Consider the following 19,226-nt stretch of genomic DNA (forward strand, 5'->3'; position numbering starts at 1 on the left):
CCACCCCAAAAAGATTGTGTTCACTGCACCCCAAAAAGATTGTGTTCACTGCACCCCACAAAGGATTTTGTTCACTGCACCCCAAAAAGATTGTGTTCACTGCACCCCAAAAAGGATGTTGTTCACTGCACCCCAAAAAGGATTTTGTTCACTGCACCCCAAAAAGATTGTGTTCACTGCACCCCACAAAGGATTTTGTTCACTGCACCCCACAAAGATTGTGTTCACTGCACACCAAAAAGGATTGTGTTCACTGCACCCCAAAAAGATTTTGTTCACTGCACCCCAAAAAGATTGTGTTCACTGCAGCCCAAAAAGATTGTGTTCACTGCAGCCCAAAAAGATTGTGTTCACTGCAGCCCAAAAAGATTGTGTTCACTGCAGCCCAAAAAGATTGTGTTCACTGCAGCTCACACACAGAAAAATGGATGTGGATCACTGACACCTGCCTATCTCCAATCCCACACCACACAGCAATATCGATTGTAGTTTGTAGAACACAGTTTCCCTAAAATTCAGCAGACTCTGTCCCTAACAGGATTGAGAAGAGATCGTAGATCAGGATTGAGTGCAGACCCCACCCCCCACACAGCAATATCGATTGTAGTTTGTAGAAGACACTGACCCTATATAATTCAGCAGACTCTATCCCTAAAATGCCTACAACTCGCCCTGCCTAAACACTCCGACCTGTCCCTCAATTCTATCCGGACACAAATGGTTTTTTCCTGCCTATCTTTCCCTAATCAGCAGCCAGCACGTTGATGTGTGCTCTGTCCCTGAATCTAAGCAGCATAATGACGCCGCTGCGGCTGCCTCGAACTTATAAAGACTTGGTCACATGCTTCAGACGGCCAATCACAGCTACTGAGACATTTGCAGGCATGGCTGGGATGGCTTAAGGCACACCAGTTAAACGATTGTTGATTGGCTGTTGAAAGCCCGCCATGAAAAGAGCGCCAAAGCATGCAAAACCCGGAAATAAAACGACCGAACACGGATTTTTACCCGAACATACAGTAAAGTGTCCGTGTCCGTGTTCGGGTACAAAAAATCCAATTATTCGGTACGAACACGAATAATACAGTCCGTGTTCGCTCAACACTAGCAACGGACACAATGATAAGCTTTGCAGCCATGGCAGAGGACCCATTCAAGTGAATAGCAGCACCCCCATAATGTTCATTCAGGTTGGTGTGTTCATTCAGGATGGTGAACCCCCCCCCCCCCCGCTCACCATCCTGAATAACTCAATAACCCACCTGTGTGGCCTCAGCAGCTGCCAGCAGGAGAGGAGAGGAGGGGAAACAGCAGAACTACAGGGGAAAGGGGGCGCAGATTCTAGAACCAATCCCCCTGCAGTGCAGCCGGAGGAAGAAAAGTGAAGTAGAAGCCAGCAGTACTGCACAATAGTAATAGATGATGTAGCGCTATAAAAACACAATATAGACCGATTGTCCGTCAGTCCCTAAATTAATCCAGTCCAAAAAATTGGCATATAATCATAATGCTGAGTAGATTCCTCAGAGCACGCAGTCCCAATAGTGATCATATAAGTAATCCAAGCAAAATGTGAGGATAGCCACCACCATGAAGATAAGATGAGCCTCTTACCAGAGCACCACGATCCCCATCACAGGGATCATGAATAGCGGTCAAAGCAAATCCTGGAGACAGCAAGATGACATGTACAAGCTCCTTCAGCCACCGTACCCGCTCCTCTCATAATAAATATTATTATACTTTATTATTATATAATAATATAAAAAATAATATAATAAAAAATAAATATTATTATATTTATTACCACATAATAAATATATGTGGAGAGAAAACGACTTCCATGGTGTAATAACGTCAAAACAGGCTTTATTCAAATAAAACAAACAGATGGCAACTCACATTTCCAGCTATAGAGACAGGCATGCGTCGTGGAGAGTCCTCAGCATGGTATCCTACCAAAAAGATGGCCGCCGCGTCCTCTCCTTGGTAGCCACGTAGCGTGCCGCAGGCTCCTCCTACGCGTTTCGTTACACCAATAACGCCGCCAGCATCACAAGTGTCAGCAATAAGGCAGTACTGCTGGCCCTCCTTTTAAACTGATGAGGCCTGGGCCCCGTACAGGAGGGATAGCTGTACTGCCTTATCAGCAGCCCTGAGAGTAACACAGTAAGATTCACACTTCACCAGGTGTTACCACAAGTGTGAAGCCAACCTTGCAGTTATAGCAGGTCATCTGATTGCTTGAACAGATTGAAGACTTATGCAGAATATACAGTAAATAATCTACAAAGTGAGATGCAAACATTTAGGCACCAAAGAATAATTTGCTTTGACCTTGTTGGAACTTCAAAGCTCCTGTACCCACACCACTGATTCAGATGCAGTACACATATTCAGAATTATCTTTGTGCTTTCAGCTCACGCACAAGGAATGTCATATGTTCTATATCAGAATTTCTTCTTTTTTCATCCTAGTTTATTAAAGGTTTATTCCATATGAGGATATAAAACAGATGTGACGTTTTCCTCTTAACTCCATCTGACAGAGGTGGGATTAGACAGGTGAAAACAGCCAGTTCTACTTTACTCCTAATACAGACTAAGACCCCATGGTCTTTATTCTATATAAACAGAAAACAGATTTGGCAGATAATCTCTTGTTAAATCTTGGTTCTGTCAATTGTAGTTAAATAGAGAAAAGAGCCAGATTTGATTTTCTTTTCATATATTGTGTGATGTAGGGCACAAGCACCAACACCAATATTATTTTGATGCTTGGCCCCAGTCAGCTGAGAATCGTATTCTTGCAGGTCTATTAAAGGGATACTTGACTAAAATATACAAATAATTAAACAAAGTAATGTGTAGAAAAAAAAACAACAAACTCATACACAACATTTCTTGATCGGGTAGTTTTCACTGTACAGTATCAAATAATCATTACAATGCTTTTAACCTTTTCATACCCAGACTATATTTAGCAGCTTTAATATTAATTTAACAATAACGCTATGACTAATTAGCCTACCCTAATATTTTTTTTGTATAGTTTTTGGGGATATATAAGGCTAATACTTTGTACACTGTTTTATAAAAATAATATACTGCTAATGTTTGTAATATAAGTTGAAAAATATTAATGTTATGTTATTAATATTATGTTATTTTTTTCAGATCAAACTTGAAGTGGTTTAAAAGGCTGAAGGTGTTTTACCTTCATGCATTTTTAGGATAATTCTACAGCCCCCCAGCCTCCCAATTCCTTACCTGAGCACCCTCTGATCCAGCGATGTTCACGATAGCCTCGGCTGTTCCAGGACTCTCCCTCCTCATTGGCTGAGACAGCAGCGGAAGCCCATTGAGTGAGCCAATGAGGAGAGACCGGGGCAGGGCTGAGCTGTGGCTCTTTGTGTCTTATGTAGGCATAGAGCCGCGGCTCGAGAGCGAGCATGCAGCAGTGCCCCCAGGGCAAGCAACTTTCTCTGGGGGCACTGCTAGATGGTGAGAAGCCAGGAGTGCCGGCAGGGGACCCGAAAAGAACAGGATTGAAGCTGCTCTGTGCAAAATTACTGCACAGTGCAGGCAAATATAAAATGTTTGTTATTTTAAAAAAAATGAAGCTTTAATACCACTTTAATGAATATATTTCAACTTAACTGCCCAGAAAGAGAGAGGAGGGAGAAAGGAAGAGAATTCGTTAAAACTCAAATCTAGAGCAGCTGTGCATAGTAACCTATCAACTTCTAGCTTCAGTTTGTTCAGTTAGGGCTCTTTCACACGGGCGATCCGATCAGATCCGCCTGTCAGTTTTTTAGGCGGATCTGATCGGATCCTCCATGCAGCTCTATGGGGCAGCGGATGTCAGCGGAGACATCTCCGCTGACACCCGCTGCCATCCGTATCCGATCCTGTCCGTGAAATCTGAACGGATGGAAATCCTATTTTTCTATCCGTTCAGGGATCGGATCGGATGAGAGTGGACAGACGGTCCGCTCTCATCCGATCCCCCATAGAGAGCAGTGGGAACTGTGACACCTCCCTCTCCGCAATGCAAGCGGAGACGGAGCTGTCATCCGCCGGCTCAGCGGCGATCGGCGGATCGATCCCCGCTGAGCAGCACGGATCCACCTACAGAGGCGGACCGTGTGAAAGAGCCCTTAAGCTTTGAAAATGAAAAATAGAAGCTAATTGGTTGCCATCCACAGCTGCTCTAGATTCTTTTTGCTCCAGTCTTCGTACATTTCGATAAGTATGTCAAGAGCCACTAGAGATGTTTGTTTCTGTAGCCCTATTATGGGGGGTTAAGAGAAAAGTCCCTCTACAAACAGGATGTTGCATTAAACCTAATGACTAATAATGTTGGCAGTGGCTCTATCCTGGACAGGGCTTCTGTGAACAGAGGGGATTCCCTTCCTGAGAAATTAATCAATTACAGTATCTAATCAAAGTAATTGGGAGCAGAAAAATGACTGCAACCAGCAGATAAAATCAACCATAAGTATCTAGATGTACACCAGTATAAAAATACTTTAGATTTATAGAAGAGATTATTAACAGTACATACACCCAATGTTCAAACGGGTATTATCAGCAAACGGCCCAATAGGAGTTCTGGTGGATTTGTGCACATATAACTGGGGATATATAGTTATTTATAGAGACACCTCCAGAAACATGTTGCAGCAAAGTTCAGTTGCAGAACCTGTGAGAATGATGCGGCATCTGTCTTTGTGTCGGAGACCTGAAGACAAGGTTATCGGTCACAAGGGGATCCTCTAACTGTAGTCAAACCAGCCTGAAACACAGCTTACGACTGGTAAGAACTGTGGGGTGGCACTGGAACTCAGAGTTAGCCTATTTACTCTGAGTTTTCTCTAGTATCTTCTAATCTGACATGCACCTGGACCTTTAGCTATAAGAAGTGGTCACTGGATGCCTAAGAATGATCAAGCCTAGACTGGTTTTGAATTCTAAGCTAAAATTAGCTATATAATTTCAGACCAGAAGGGACAGAGTTAACTAGAATAACAGAGGCTGCATATAAACTATATTGCAATAAACAGGTTCACCTACTAATATACTAGAAAGTGACCACTACACATACAATAGCACAGACCTAGCTATCTCGCCCTGTGCGTGTGAGATAATAACAATAGGACAGAAATAAATGCATCAAAAGTATTTATTTGTAAACTCAAGAAACTATGAGCATCTATTAGAACAGAGGAATACTGCATAATATTTTCTGCTCATGATCTTGGTGAAAATACAGCAGCAGTAGCAGCTCCTGTGTGTATAAGGCCATTTGACTCAGTTCTTTATCTCTCTCTCTCAACTTCTTTCTTCTGGGGTTTTCAAAGTCCCTCCCAGAGACAGGAAGTGTTAATACATAATTATACATAACACTGTAATATTTACAGCTAAAAGTAGAGGGCAGCAGATCCCTACATTTGTAAACAACCTGCATATGATCTGTCATTGTAATCACATGATCAGGAACCATTACAATTGGCTCTCATTCCTTAGTCTGACACCTGAAGTTATCAATTGACAGTGTGGCACACTGCTAGCTTACTGATAAAACTTAGTTTAAAACTATCTCAAGACAGGGAACCATTCCTGAAAACATTAATCTGCAGATTATGTAAAAAAAATGGGTTTGTACAAAATCTAATAAACTAGACCTGTTTGAAATATTTTGGCTGCTTTTTATTTGTTCTGCAGAGCACTCTAAATGTCTATATGCAACTTTATATATACTGTATATATTGTATATGTATGCTGTATATCACAAATAAAAATTTTAAGTACCTAAATAGACACTCCCCTCATACACATTGCATACACATACACATTACAGTGCAAAATTACAGTATCTCAACTAATGGTGCATATGCAAGGAGACATTACCTCTTGTATTGACCAGTAAGTCCAATTTTTCTTTCTTTTCAGCTTTGGTAAGTTACTGGGTTTACTCTCTAATCAGTTTGCATCTTGCACTTTCCTTAATTGTATGGAACCAAACACATACATATTATTCGATTAATGATATAGCGGTAGCTGAAGATTTACTAAAACGCGAGAGTGCAAAATCTGGTGCAACTGTGCATGATAGCCAATCAGCTTCTTACATCAGCTTGTTCAATTAAGCTTTGACAAAAAAAAAACTGGAAGCTGATTGGTTTCTATGCACAGGTGCGCCAGATTTCGCACTCTCCCATTTTAGAAAATCAACCCCACTGAGTTCTTTAGGAGAAAGCTCAGTGTGCAGTATATTTGCACACTCTATATTTGGATAGAATCTGTGTGACAATGAACTTGATCTGCAGGAGAACTGTCTACTGCCACAAACTACCGGTCCTGCTCTACCAAGTGTGTTTGTTGCTGATGAGTCCTTCACCCTAGGTGGCACCTGTTATGGCTGTATTCTAAATGCTCACTATATTTAATTAAATATGCATTTATCGCCTAACCAAAGCATAAAGAATGGTGTAGAGTGTTTTTGGCATCCTTGCCAATAAGTTGTGTTTGTTGCATACACTCACCAACCTGAACCGTTAAAATGCAATTGGAGCACTGGACACTTTATAGCACTGTCTGTGATCAATTATTTATGAAAATTGGATGTAATTTTTTACACTTTATTGCACTTTGATCAAATTCTTTAGGATTTTTGGATGTATTCATTAACCACTTGCCGCCCGCCCACCCACCGTCAAATGACAGTGCAGCTGTGGTGGCTCTCGTTCTGGGACAACTTCATATGATGGCGCCCCAGAATGGCTGCTCTCACGCGCCTGCATTCCTAGGACTAGGCGCGACCCCGATTTTGGTAAAGAGCCAATGACGTGGCTCTTTACCCATGTGGCTGTGTAAATGAGGAAGTGCCGTTTATCGGCGCTCCTCGCCTCACACTGTCAGAGTGTATGGTGAGGAGGGTGGATCAGTGGCTCCCCCTCAAAGGGAATTCCAGGACAGGTAATCAGGGCACTGGTCATCAGTAAAGTACAGTATAATATAGTAAAAAAAACACTGCCCAAACAGTGTCCAATCAATGCCCATCAGTGACACCAAACAGTGCCTAAACAGTGCCCAATCAATGCCCATTAGTGACACCAATCAGTGCCCACAGTGACCTCAATCAGTGCCCATTAGTGATGCCAGTCCATGCCCATCAGTGCCTGCCCATCTGTGCTGCCAATCAGTGCCGCCCATCAGTGCCTATACTGTCAGTGCCTATCAGTGATGCCTGTCAGTGCCCATTAGTGCCATCTGCCAGTGCCCATCAGTGACATCCATCAGTGCCCATCAGTGCCATCCTTCAGTGCCCATCAGTGCCGTCTATCATTGCCCATCAATGTCGCCCACTAGTGCTGCCTATCAGTGCCCACCAGTGCCACCTATCAGTGCCCATCAGTGCCACCTATCATTGCTCATCAGTGCCACCTATTAGTGCCCATCAGTGTGGCATATTGGTGCCTCCTCATCAGTGCCACCTCATCAGTGCCCATAAGTGCCACCTCATCAGTGCCCATCAGTGCAGCTAAACTTTTTTTTCAAAATTGTCTGTCTTTTTTTTTTAGTAAAAAATATAAAACCCAGCGGGGATTAAATACCACCAAAAGAGAGCTCTATTTGTGTGAAAAAAATGATAAAAAATTAATTTTGGTACAGCATTGCATAACCGCGCCATTATCATTCAAAATGTGACAACGCTGAAAGCTGAAAATTGGCCTGGGCAGGAAGGGGGTGAAGGTGCCCTGTACTGAAGTGGTTAACAATGTTGCACCATTGATGGCTTATTAGTTCACTTATATTTTAATATTTATATCTTTAATAGCACTTTACTTCTTAGTTGAATTTTTTTTTTAATGCTCATTGAATTTAGATGCACAAGGAGTGGTGGAAAGTGCTTTTTGGCATCCTTGCCAATAAGTTGCGTTTGTCGCACACACCCAAAACCTGAACCTTCAAAATGCAATTGGGGCAGTTAAGGTGTGCCATGCACAATTCTGTTAGCCAGCATGATGTCTTTTTTTTTGCTCACTAATGCCCCATACACACGTGCAGATTATCTGCAGACTTTTGTCTGCAGACTTAACTTTTCTATGTAGTATAAGGGCCTGCCGGATTGCATACAAATCGAAAGTGTTTAGGTTTGACCTCATATTATATGGTTTTGGTAAGTCTGCAGACAAAAGTCTGCAGATAATCTGCACGTGTGTATGGGGCATAAGACACAACATGGAAAGGTACAATGGACCAGAAGCCAGAGCAGCAGGAGTGGTGCAAGCATCCCGGGTCTGTTTATATTCTACTGTTAGAATTTCTATGAAGAAAAAAAAATGTATATGTTCAACATTTCTCTAGTTTGAACCATGGAAAGTTTTTAAAACCAAACAAGCTCCAAAATCTAGTGTCATTTTCAGGTCTCAGTGCCCACAAGAGACAATATGTTTTCTCAACTGAATAAATTTGGTCTGCAAACAAGCTTGCTTACAGAACTAATCCTCTGGACAATGGGGTTTATGCTATCTACACACACACACACCTTAAAATTAGAAGAGGGTCTTTTACTACTTTGAGACAGGTTTATATATACTAATCAACAATGTTATTTGTCCAGGAAAGAAATCCTTGTATAGTGAGAAGTCCATGGATTGTATTATTTGTGGACTCAACAATAGTGTTGAGCGAACACGGACTGTATTATTCGTGTTCGTACCGAATAATTGGATTTTTTTTACCCGAACACGGACACGGACACTTTACTGTATGTTCGGGTAAAAATCCGTGTTCGGTCGTTTTATTTCCGGGTTTTGCATGCTTTGGCGCTCTTTTCATGGCGGGCTTTCAACAGCCAATCAACAATCGTTTAACTGGTGTGCCTTAAGCCATCCCAGCCATGCCTGCAAATGTCTTAGTAGCTGTGATTGGCCGTCTGAAGCATGTGACCAAGTCTTTATAAGTTCGAGGCAGCCGCCGCAGCAGCGTCATTCTGCTGCTTAGCTAAGGGACAGAGCACACATCAATGTGCTGGCTGCTGATTAGGGAAAGATAGGCAGGAAAAAACCATTTGTGTCCGGATAGAATTGAGGGACAGGTCGGAGTGTTTAGGCAGGGCGAGTTGTAGGCATTTTAGGGATAGAGTCTGCTGAATTATAGGGTCAGTGTCTTCTACAAACTACAATCGATATTGCTGTGTGGGGGGTGGGGTGAATCTGCACTCAATCCTGATCTACGATCTCTTCTCAATCCTGTTAGGGACAGAGTCTGCTGAATTTTAGGGAAACTGTGTTCTACAAACTACAATCGATATTGCTGTGTGGTGTGGGATTGGAGATAGGCAGGTGTCAGTGATCCACATCCATTTTTCTGTGTGTGAGCTGCAGTGAACACAATCTTTTTGGGCTGCAGTGAACACAATCTTTTTGGGCTGCAGTGAACACAATCTTTTTGGGCTGCAGTGAACACAATCTTTTTGGGGTGCAGTGAACAAAATCTTTTTGGGGAGCAGTGAACACAATCCTTTTTGGTGTGCAGTGAACACAATCTTTGTGGGGTGCAGTGAACAAAATCCTTTGTGGGGTGCAGTGAACACAATCTTTTTGGGGTGCAGTGAACAAAATCCTTTTTGGGGTGCAGTGAACAACATCCTTTTTGGGGAGCAGTGAACACAATCTTTTTGGGGTGCAGTGAACAAAATCCTTTGTGGGGTGCAGTGAACACAATCTTTTTGGGGTGCAGTGAACACAATCTTTTTGGGGTGGAGTGAACAACATCCTTTTTGGGGTGCAGTGAACAAAATCCTTTTTGGGGTGCAGTGAACAAAATCATTTTTGGGGTGCAGTGAACACAATCTTTTTGGGGTGCAGTGAACACAATCTTTGTGGGGTGCAGTGAACACAATCTTTTTGGGGTGGAGTGAACAACATCCTTTTTGGGGTGCAGTGAACAACATCCTTTTTGGGGTGCAGTGAACACAATCTTTTTGGGGTGCAGTGAACACAATCTTTGTGGGGTACAGTGAACAGAATCTTTGTGGGGTGCAGTGAACACAATCTTTGGGGGGTACAGTGAACACAATCTTTTTGGGGTGCAGTGAACACAATCTTTGTGGGGTGCAGTGAACACAATCTTTTTGGGGTGGAGTGAACAAAATCATTTTTGGGGTGCAGTGAACAACATCCTTTTTGGGGTGCAGTGATCAAAATCCTTTTTGGGGTGCAGTGAACACAATCTTTTTGGGGTGCAGTGAACAAAATCCTTTGTGGGGTGCAGTGAACAGAATCTTTGTGGGGTGCAGTGAACACAATCTTTGGGGGGGTACAGTGAACACAATCTTTTTGGGGTGCAGTGAACACAATCTTTGTGGGGTACAGTGAACAGAATCTTTGTGGGGTGCAGTGAACACAATCTTTGGGGGGTACAGTGAACACAATCTTTTTGGGGTGCAGTGAACACAATCTTTGGGGGGTACAGTGAACACAATCTTTTTGGGGTGCAGTGAACACAATCTTTGTGGGGTGCAGTGAACACAATCTTTGGGGGGGTACAGTGAACACAATCTTTTTGGGGTGCAGTGAACAACATCCTTTTAGGGTGCAGTGAACACAATCTTTGTGGGGTGCAGTGAACAACATCCTTTTAGGGTGCAGTGAACACAATCTTTGTGGGGTACAGTGAACAGAATCTTTGTGGGGTGCAGTGAACACAATCTTTGGGGGGTACAGTGAACACAATCTTTGTGAGGTGCAGTGAACACAATCTTTGTGGGGTGCAGTGAACACAATCATTGTGGGGTGCAGTGAACTCAATCTTTGTGGGGTACAGTGAACACAATCTCATACTTCTGAAGATTTGAGGGTGCTGCCTGTTCCATACTCCCCCTACTCCTCATCTAGCCTTTTAGGGGTACAAACAATAGTAATTGGGGCCTAGTGTGGTTGTGTACGTGTGATATACATACACTTTTTTTGGATCATATTTTCTATTCCGCTATTTAATCAAAAACCTTTGGGGATCAGTTAAATTGGGGGATAGTCTGTGTTGGTACGTGTGAGAGAGATCCACCTTTCCAAGTTGTTGGGGTTCATCTCATACTTCTGAAGGTTTGAGGGTGCTGCCTGTTCCATACCCCCCCTACTCCTCATCTAGCCTTTTAGGGGTACAAACAATAGTAATTGGGGCCTAGTGTGGTTGTGTACGTGTGATATACATACACTTTTTTTGGATCATATTTTCTATTCCGCTATTTAATCAAAAACCTTTGGGGATCAGTTAAATTGGGGGATAGTCTGTGTTGGTACGTGTGAGAGAGATCCACCTTTCCAAGTTGTTGGGGTTCATCTCATACTTCTGAAGGTTTGAGGGTGCTGCCTGTTCCATACCCCCCCTACTCCTCATCTAGCCTTTTAGGGGTACAAACAATAGTAATTGGGGCCTAGTGTGGTTGTGTACGTGTGATATACATACACTTTTTTTGGATCATATTTTCTATTCCGCTATTTAATCAAAAACCTTTGGGGATCAGTTAAATTGGGGGATAGTCTGTGTTGGTACGTGTGAGAGAGATCCACCTTTCCAAGTTGTTGGGGTTCATCTCATACTTCTGAAGGTTTGAGGGTGCTGCCTGTTCCATACCCCCCCTACTCCTCATCTAGCCTTTTAGGGGTACAAACAATAGTAATTGGGGCCTAGTGTGGTTGTGTACGTGTGATATACATACACTTTTTTTGGATCATATTTTCTATTCCGCTATTTAATCAAAAACCTTTGGGGATCAGTTAAATTGGGGGATAGTCTGTGTTGGTACGTGTGAGAGAGATCCACCTTTCCAAGTTGTTGGGGTTCATCTCATACTTCTGAAGGTTTGAGGGTGCTGCCTGTTCCATACTCCCCCTACTCCTCATCTAGCCTTTTAGGGGTACAAACAATAGTAATTGGGGCCTAGTGTGGTTGTGTACGTGTGATATACATACACTTTTTTTGGATCATATTTTCTATTCCGCTATTTAATCAAAAACCTTTGGGGATCAGTTAAATTGGGGGATAGTCTGTGTTGGTACGTGTGAGAGAGATCCACCTTTCCAAGTTGTTGGGGTTCATCTCATACTTCTGAAGGTTTGAGGGTGCTGCCTGTTCCATACCCCCCCTACTCCTCATCTAGCCTTTTAGGGGTACAAACAATAGTAATTGGGGCCTAGTGTGGTTGTGTACGTGTGATATACATACACTTTTTTTGGATCATATTTTCTATTCCGCTATTTAATCAAAAACCTTTGGGGATCAGTTAAATTGGGGGATAGTCTGTGTTGGTACGTGTGAGAGAGATCCACCTTTCCAAGTTGTTGGGGTTCATCTCATACTTCTGAAGGTTTGAGGGTGCTGCCTGTTCCATACCCCCCCTACTCCTCATCTAGCCTTTTAGGGGTACAAACAATAGTAATTGGGGCCTAGTGTGGTTGTGTACGTGTGATATACATACACTTTTTTTGGATCATATTTTCTATTCCGCTATTTAATCAAAAACCTTTGGGGATCAGTTAAATTGGGGGATAGTCTGTGTTGGTACGTGTGAGAGAGATCCACCTTTCCAAGTTGTTGGGGTTCATCTCATACTTCTGAAGGTTTGAGGGTGCTGCCTGTTCCATACTCCCCCTACTCCTCATCTAGCCTTTTAGGGGTACAAACAATAGTAATTGGGGCCTAGTGTGGTTGTGTACGTGTGATATACATACACTTTTTTTGGATCATATTTTCTATTCCGCTATTTAATCAAAAACCTTTGGGGATCAGTTAAATTGGGGGATAGTCTGTGTTGGTACGTGTGAGAGAGATCCACCTTTCCAAGTTGTTGGGGTTCATCTCATACTTCTGAAGGTTTGAGGGTGCTGCCTGTTCCATACCCCCCCTACTCCTCATCTAGCCTTTTAGGGGTACAAACAATAGTAATTGGGGCCTAGTGTGGTTGTGTACGTGTGATATACATACACTTTTTTTGGATCATATTTTCTATTCCGCTATTTAATCAAAAACCTTTGGGGATCAGTTAAATTGGGGGATAGTCTGTGTTGGTACGTGTGAGAGAGATCTACCTTTCCAAGTTGTTGGGGTTCATCTCATACTTCTGAAGGTTTGAGGGTGCTGCCTGTTCCATACTCCCCCTACTCCTCATCTAGCCTTTTAGGGGTACAAACAATAGTAATTGGGGCCTAGTGTGGTTGTGTACGTGTGATATACATACACTTTTTTTGGATCATATTTTCTATTCCGCTATTTAATCAAAAACCTTTGGGGATCAGTTAAATTGGGGGATAGTCTGTGTTGGTACGTGTGAGAGAGATCCACCTTTCCAAGTTGTTGGGGTTCATCTCATACTTCTGAAGGTTTGAGGGTGCTGCCTGTTCCATACCCCCCCTACTCCTCATCTAGCCTTTTAGGGGTACAAACAATAGTAATTGGGGCCTAGTGTGGTTGTGTACGTGTGATATACATACACTTTTTTTGGATCATATTTTCTATTCCGCTATTTAATCAAAAACCTTTGGGGATCAGTTAAATTGGGGGATAGTCTGTGTTGGTACGTGTGAGAGAGATCCACCTTTCCAAGTTGTTGGGGTTCATCTCATACTTCTGAAGGTTTGAGGGTGCTGCCTGTTCCATACCCCCCCTACTCCTCATCTAGCCTTTTAGGGGTACAAACAATAGTAATTGGGGCCTAGTGTGGTTGTGTACGTGTGATATACATACACTTTTTTTGGATCATATTTTCTATTCCGCTATTTAATCAAAAACCTTTGGGGATCAGTTAAATTGGGGGATAGTCTGTGTTGGTACGTGTGAGAGAGATCCACCTTTCCAAGTTGTTGGGGTTCATCTCATACTTCTGAAGGTTTGAGGGTGCTGCCTGTTCCATACTCCCCCTACTCCTCATCTAGCCTTTTAGGGGTACAAACAATAGTAATTGGGGCCTAGTGTGGTTGTGTACGTGTGATATACATACACTTTTTTTGGATCATATTTTCTATTCCGCTATTTAATCAAAAACCTTTGGGGATCAGTTAAATTGGGGGATAGTCTGTGTTGGTACGTGTGAGAGAGATCCACCTTTCCAAGTTGTTGGGGTTCATCTCATACTTCTGAAGGTTTGAGGGTGCTGCCTGTTCCATACCCCCCCTACTCCTCATCTAGCCTTTTAGGGGTACAAACAATAGTAATTGGGGCCTAGTGTGGTTGTGTACGTGTGATATACATACACTTTTTTTGGATCATATTTTCTATTCCGCTATTTAATCAAAAACCTTTGGGGATCAGTTAAATTGGGGGATAGTCTGTGTTGGTACGTGTGAGAGAGATCCACCTTTCCAAGTTGTTGGGGTTCATCTCATACTTCTGAAGGTTTGAGGGTGCTGCCTGTTCCATACCCCCCCTACTCCTCATCTAGCCTTTTAGGGGTACAAACAATAGTAATTGGGGCCTAGTGTGGTTGTGTACGTGTGATATACATACACTTTTTTTGGATCATATTTTCTATTCCGCTATTTAATCAAAAACCTTTGGGGATCAGTTAAATTGGGGGATAGTCTGTGTTGGTACGTGTGAGAGAGATCCACCTTTCCAAGTTGTTGGGGTTCATCTCATACTTCTGAAGGTTTGAGGGTGCTGCCTGTTCCATACTCCCCCTACTCCTCATCTAGCCTTTTAGGGGTACAAACAATAGTAATTGGGGCCTAGTGTGGTTGTGTACGTGTGATATACATACACTTTTTTTGGATCATATTTTCTATTCCGCTATTTAATCAAAAACCTTTGGGGATCAGTTAAATTGGGGGATAGTCTGTGTTGGTACGTGTGAGAGAGATCCACCTTTCCAAGTTGTTGGGGTTCATCTCATACTTCTGAAGGTTTGAGGGTGCTGCCTGTTCCATACCCCCCCTACTCCTCATCTAGCCTTTTAGGGGTACAAACAATAGTAATTGGGGCCTAGTGTGGTTGTGTACGTGTGATATACATACACTTTTTTTGGATCATATTTTCTATTCCGCTATTTAATCAAAAACCTTTGGGGATCAGTTAAATTGGGGGATAGTCTGTGTTGGTACGTGTGAGAGAGATCTACCTTTCCAAGTTGTTGGGGTTCATCTCATACTTCTGAAGGTTTGAGGGTGCTGCCTGTTCCATACTCCCCCTACTCCTCATCTAGCCTTTTAGGGGTACAAACAATAGTAATTGGGGCCTAGTGTGGTTGTGTACGTGTGATATACATACACTTTTTTTGGATCATATTTTCTATTCCGCTATTTAATCAAAAACCTTTGGGGATCAGTTAAATTGGGGGATAGTCTGTGTTGGTACGTGTGAGAGAGATCCACCTTTCCAAGTTGTTGGGGTTCATCTCATACTTCTGAAGGTTTGAGGGTGCTGCCTGTTCCATACCCCCCCTACTCCTCATCTAGCCTTTTAGGGGTACAAACAATAGTAATTGGGGCCTAGTGTGGTTGTGTACGTGTGATATACATACACTTTTTTTGGATCATATTTTCTATTCCGCTATTTAATCAAAAACCTTTGGGGATCAGTTAAATTGGGGGATAGTCTGTGTTGGTACGTGTGAGAGAGATCCACCTTTCCAAGTTGTTGGGGTTCATCTCATACTTCTGAAGGTTTGAGGGTGCTGCCTGTTCCATACTCCCCCTACTCCTCATCTAGCCTTTTAGGGGTACAAACAATAGTAATTGGGGCCTAGTGTGGTTGTGTACGTGTGATATACATACACTTTTTTTGGATCATATTTTCTATTCCGCTATTTAATCAAAAACCTTTGGGGATCAGTTAAATTGGGGGATAGTCTGTGTTGGTACGTGTGAGAGAGATCCACCTTTCCAAGTTGTTGGGGTTCATCTCATACTTCTGAAGGTTTGAGGGTGCTGCCTGTTCCATACCCCCCCTACTCCTCATCTAGCCTTTTAGGGGTACAAACAATAGTAATTGGGGCCTAGTGTGGTTGTGTACGTGTGATATACATACACTTTTTTTGGATCATATTTTCTATTCCGCTATTTAATCAAAAACCTTTGGGGATCAGTTAAATTGGGGGATAGTCTGTGTTGGTACGTGTGAGAGAGATCCACCTTTCCAAGTTGTTGGGGTTCATCTCATACTTCTGAAGGTTTGAGGGTGCTGCCTGTTCCATACCCCCCCTACTCCTCATCTAGCCTTTTAGGGGTACAAACAATAGTAATTGGGGCCTAGTGTGGTTGTGTACGTGTGATATACATACACTTTTTTTGGATCATATTTTCTATTCCGCTATTTAATCAAAAACCTTTGGGGATCAGTTAAATTGGGGGATAGTCTGTGTTGGTACGTGTGAGAGAGATCCACCTTTCCAAGTTGTTGGGGTTCATCTCATACTTCTGAAGGTTTGAGGGTGCTGCCTGTTCCATACCCCCCCTACTCCTCATCTAGCCTTTTAGGGGTACAAACAATAGTAATTGGGGCCTAGTGTGGTTGTGTACGTGTGATATACATACACTTTTTTTGGATCATATTTTCTATTCCGCTATTTAATCAAAAACCTTTGGGGATCAGTTAAATTGGGGGATAGTCTGTGTTGGTACGTGTGAGAGAGATCCACCTTTCCAAGTTGTTGGGGTTCATCTCATAATTCTGAAGGTTTGAGGGTGCTGCCTGTTCCATACCCCCCCTACTCCTCATCTAGCCTTTTAGGGGTACAAACAATAGTAATTGGGGCCTAGTGTGGTTGTGTACGTGTGATATACATACACTTTTTTTGGATCATATTTTCTATTCCGCTATTTAATCAAAAACCTTTGGGGATCAGTTAAATTGGGGGATAGTCTGTGTTGGTACGTGTGAGAGAGATCCACCTTTCCAAGTTGTTGGGGTTCATCTCATACTTCTGAAGGTTTGAGGGTGCTGCCTGTTCCATACCCCCCCTACTCCTCATCTAGCCTTTTAGGGGTACAAACAATAGTAATTGGGGCCTAGTGTGGTTGCGTACGTGTGATATACATACACTTTTTTTGGATCATATTTTCTATTCCGCTATTTAATCAAAAACCTTTGGGGATCAGTTAAATTGGGGGATAGTCTGTGTTGGTACGTGTGAGAGAGATCCACCTTTCCAAGTTGTTGGGGTTCATCTCATACTTCTGAAGGTTTGAGGGTGCTGCCTGTTCCATACTCCCCCTACTCCTCATCTAGCCTTTTAGGGGTACAAACAATAGTAATTGGGGCCTAGTGTGGTTGTGTACGTGTGATATACATACACTTTTTTTGGATCATATTTTCTATTCCGCTATTTAATCAAAAACCTTTGGGGATCAGTTAAATTGGGGGATAGTCTGTGTTGGTACGTGTGAGAGAGATCCACCTTTCCAAGTTGTTGGGGTTCATCTCATACTTCTGAAGGTTTGAGGGTGCTGCCTGTTCCATACCCCCCCTACTCCTCATCTAGCCTTTTAGGGGTACAAACAATAGTAATTGGGGCCTAGTGTGGTTGTGTACGTGTGATATACATACACTTTTTTTGGATCATATTTTCTATTCCGCTATTTAATCAAAAACCTTTGGGGATCAGTTAAATTGGGGGATAGTCTGTGTTGGTACGTGTGAGAGAGATCCACCTTTCCAAGTTGTTGGGGTTCATCTCATACTTCTGAAGGTTTGAGGGTGCTGCCTGTTCCATACCCCCCCTACTCCTCATCTAGCCTTTTAGGGGTACAAACAATAGTAATTGGGGCCTAGTGTGGTTGTGTACGTGTGATATACATACACTTTTTTTGGATCATATTTTCTATTCCGCTATTTAATCAAAAACCTTTGGGGATCAGTTAAATTGGGGGATAGTCTGTGTTGGTACGTGTGAGAGAGATCCACCTTTCCAAGTTGTTGGGGTTCATCTCATACTTCTGAAGGTTTGAGGGTGCTGCCTGTTCCATACTCCCCCTACTCCTCATCTAGCCTTTTAGGGGTACAAACAATAGTAATTGGGGCCTAGTGTGGTTGTGTACGTGTGATATACATACACTTTTTTTGGATCATATTTTCTATTCCGCTATTTAATCAAAAACCTTTGGGGATCAGTTAAATTGGGGGATAGTCTGTGTTGGTACGTGTGAGAGAGATCCACCTTTCCAAGTTGTTGGGGTTCATCTCATACTTCTGAAGGTTTGAGGGTGCTGCCTGTTCCATACCCCCCCTACTCCTCATCTAGCCTTTTAGGGGTACAAACAATAGTAATTGGGGCCTAGTGTGGTTGTGTACGTGTGATATACATACACTTTTTTTGGATCATATTTTCTATTCCGCTATTTAATCAAAAACCTTTGGGGATCAGTTAAATTGGGGGATAGTCTGTGTTGGTACGTGTGAGAGAGATCCACCTTTCCAAGTTGTTGGGGTTCATCTCATACTTCTGAAGGTTTGAGGGTGCTGCCTGTTCCATACTCCCCCTACTCCTCATCTAGCCTTTTAGGGGTACAAACAATAGTAATTGGGGCCTAGTGTGGTTGTGTACGTGTGATATACATACACTTTTTTTGGATCATATTTTCTATTCCGCTATTTAATCAAAAACCTTTGGGGATCAGTTAAATTGGGGGATAGTCTGTGTTGGTACGTGTGAGAGAGATCCACCTTTCCAAGTTGTTGGGGTTCATCTCATACTTCTGAAGGTTTGAGGGTGCTGCCTGTTCCATACTCCCCCTACTCCTCATCTAGCCTTTTAGGGGTACAAACAATAGTAATTGGGGCCTAGTGTGGTTGTGTACGTGTGATATACATACACTTTTTTTGGATCATATTTTCTATTACGCTATTTAATCAAAAACCTTTGGGGATCAGTTAAATTGGGGGATAGTCTGTGTTGGTACGTGTGAGAGAGATCCACCTTTCCAAGTTGTTGGGGTTCATCTCATACTTCTGAAGGTTTGAGGGTGCTGCCTGTTCCATACTCCCCCTACTCCTCATCTAGCCTTTTAGGGGTACAAACAATAGTAATTGGGGCCTAGTGTGGTTGTGTACGTGTGATATACATACACTTTTTTTGGATCATATTTTCTATTCCGCTATTTAATCAAAAACCTTTGGGGATCAGTTAAATTGGGGGATAGTCTGTGTTGGTACGTGTGAGAGAGATCCACCTTTCCAAGTTGTTGGGGTTCATCTCATACTTCTGAAGGTTTGAGGGTGCTGCC

This window comes from Pelophylax lessonae (genome assembly GCF_965119305.1).
Source record: "Pelophylax lessonae genome assembly, chromosome: 4".
In the NCBI taxonomy this organism is placed as follows: Eukaryota; Metazoa; Chordata; class Amphibia; order Anura; family Ranidae; genus Pelophylax; species Pelophylax lessonae.